We start from the raw sequence: 2,627 nt of genomic DNA, 5'->3' as shown, positions 1-2,627 counted from the left end.
GTATTTCTCAACAAGGGCAGGAAGGAAGAACAGAACAGTCCAAGATTTTTTCCCCCACATCACACACACACACACACACACACACACACACACACACACACACACACACACACACACTCACACACACATACATACACACACACACACACACCACACACACACGCACACGCACACACTCACACACACGCACGCACACACACACACAGGCACACAGGCACACACACACACACACACACACACACACACACACACACACACAGTGTCCAAAGTTTCCCCCACATCCTGTTACGTCACGCACGGGAATAACATCCCATAATAACATCACATCCCCGGCGTTTCAACTTTTGACAGTAGAAAGAAAAGTCACGTTCAAGTGTGTCACGTCTCGAACAACACAACAGCGGTCAACTTTAACAACCATCGCTTTGTTGTAACTGTCCAACTCATATTGTTTGGGCATATCGACTGTAAACAAATAAATAAAAATAAAACGCTTTATCGTTTGTTGTTGTTGTTCTTAACGTTTTTAAACAAAGCGAGCCACAAAATCAAAACACCCTAGTCTTAATTGCTGAATTGACATTAGGATGCGGTGTGTGCGTATTGAAACTCACTGTTGGTTTAACTGGTTCTGAGAGGCGACGGCGTTGTCCGAGAAGTAGGGAGACATCTTCATCTTCTCCCCGCAGCAGGCGCAGAAACACCCGTCTGCAGCGGGCACACTACCGAGGGTCATGGCTGCACCAAGGGGATGAGACCCCACAAGACCCCCGACGAGACCCCACCCGAGCACAATATCCCGACCACGGGGTCAACTCTTCTCAGTCCAAATAAGTCGATCCTTATACTCCTCCTCGCTGGCGATAATAAAAACCTCCAAATAAAACGGTATTCGTTTCGTGCGTAAAAGACGCCAAGACCCCGTGCGCCATGAAATGAAACGAGGTTCCCAAGTCTTCTAATCTCTTTCAAGATTATGTTCCAACAAAAAGAAAATCCTATTTTTTAACAAGCAAGAAGCTGGTTTTCGATTAAAAACTCAAACAAAACAACTGATTCTCCGCGTCAAAGTCTATAAGACTTTGTATCACAAGAAGAGGTCCGGTCTGGAGCAGACAGACAGACAGACAGACAGACCGGGAGGCATCGCTCTTGCATCTGAACGGGACACGGCGAACTAACTAACACTGGGAGAAGTCATCCAGTGGACCTGCTCATAAGAGGGGCGGAGTTGCAGACATGTGCTCTGTCTATGGGGGGGGGGGTGTTTGTGAATGTTTGTGTTCAAGTGTCTGTGTGTGTGTGTGTGTGTGTGTGTGTGTGTGTGTGTGTGTGTGTGTGTGTTTGTGTGTGTGTGTGTCTGAGTGTGTGTGTGTGTGTGTGTGTGTGTGTGTGTGTGTCTGAGTGTGTGTGTCTGTGTCTGTGTGTCTGTGTGTGTGAGTGTGTGTGGGGGATCGATATGAAGACAGGGGGGGGGGGGGGGGGGGGACACGACGGCGCACAGCGCAGAGGGCACTTGCCAGCGACCAGCTATAGATGATCAATCGACCAATAAATCAATCGATCAAGTGTATTTATATAGCACTTTTGCTATAAGTGTTTTTATAATAGCACTTTCTTTTACACAGACAAATGTCCTAAAGAAAGTGCTTCATAACAAAGCACAATAGTAAACAACAATTACATTAAAATACACTAATTCTCTAATTCAGTGTCCATGGTAGAATGATACCATTTACAATAAGGTAGACAGACCGCCCCTGGTCTATATCTCTGGTGCTCTTGGATCGTTGCTTCAGCTTACTAAAGCTTATTGACGTTTCAGATTCAGATTCAGATAACGTTTATTTCCATTATGCATACACAGAACTTGTGTATGTGACGTGAACTTTGATATTCTTGTGTATTGTGTATGTGACGTGACGTGTGTATGTGACGTGAACTTTGATATTCTTGTGTATTGTGTATGTGACGTGAACTTTGACATTCTTGTGTATTGTGTATGTGTATGTGACGTGAACTTTGATATTCTTGTGTGTTGTGTATGTGTATGTGACGTGAACTTTGACAGTCTCAACAAGACGTGTAGTGCCAAAGAGTCAGGAGAATAATCATGTTGGATGGAGAGTTTGCACTTACTGGCGTGCGTCGCTGTCCAGTCCACTATTGACAGTGCTCATGTTGGCAGTATGGGGGACAAAGATCCAGCTATAACTGCTGCAGACGGCTTGAAATAGATAGAAGATCTTGAAATACCAACAGCTGGAGCAGGCCATATCACAACTGGGTTACAGATGTCAACTTTTAGTTTTCATATTTGGCAGCCTGGGCCATGTTCATAAGGTTGTTGTTAGAGGCCCTCAAATGGCTGGTCTATCTAAGAGAAGGGCCAAATAGTTAGCAAAGTATTGCTCAGTATCTGCTGTTATTGGTAGCCAGCTCAATATGGAGAAGGCGGTGCTTCTTGTACCCATGAGCTGGATACTGTCTGTTTTACAGTAGTGTTGTAGTACTGTATCTGTCAACCCACTGGTATCATCTGGTGTGAATAACATCCTGTGTGTAGCATAACTGGTTGTTAATAACATCCTATGTGTAGCATAACTGGTTGAATAACATCCTGTGTG

General features: G+C 44.8%; 1 pseudogene across 1 annotated transcript in view; it reads right to left on the bottom strand.

Annotated features, from left to right (window-relative positions):
* The window catches only part of LOC308172773, a 38,375-nt pseudogene extending 37,639 nt beyond the window's left edge, over nucleotides 1-736 (bottom strand). Inside the window, exon 1 of the transcript in view lies at nucleotides 615-736. The product of the transcript in view is annotated as an uncharacterized misc_RNA (transcript). The remainder of the gene's footprint in view (nucleotides 1-614) is intronic.
* Nucleotides 737-2,627: the final 1,891 nt, after the last annotated feature.

Source organism: Nansenia antarctica, assembly GCF_963989245.1.
Source record: "Nansenia antarctica genome assembly, chromosome: 17".
NCBI classification, from domain to species: domain Eukaryota; kingdom Metazoa; phylum Chordata; class Actinopteri; order Argentiniformes; family Microstomatidae; genus Nansenia; species Nansenia antarctica.
Note: the sequence above shows the minus strand (reverse complement) of the source record. Positions and strands in the feature narration are given on the sequence as shown.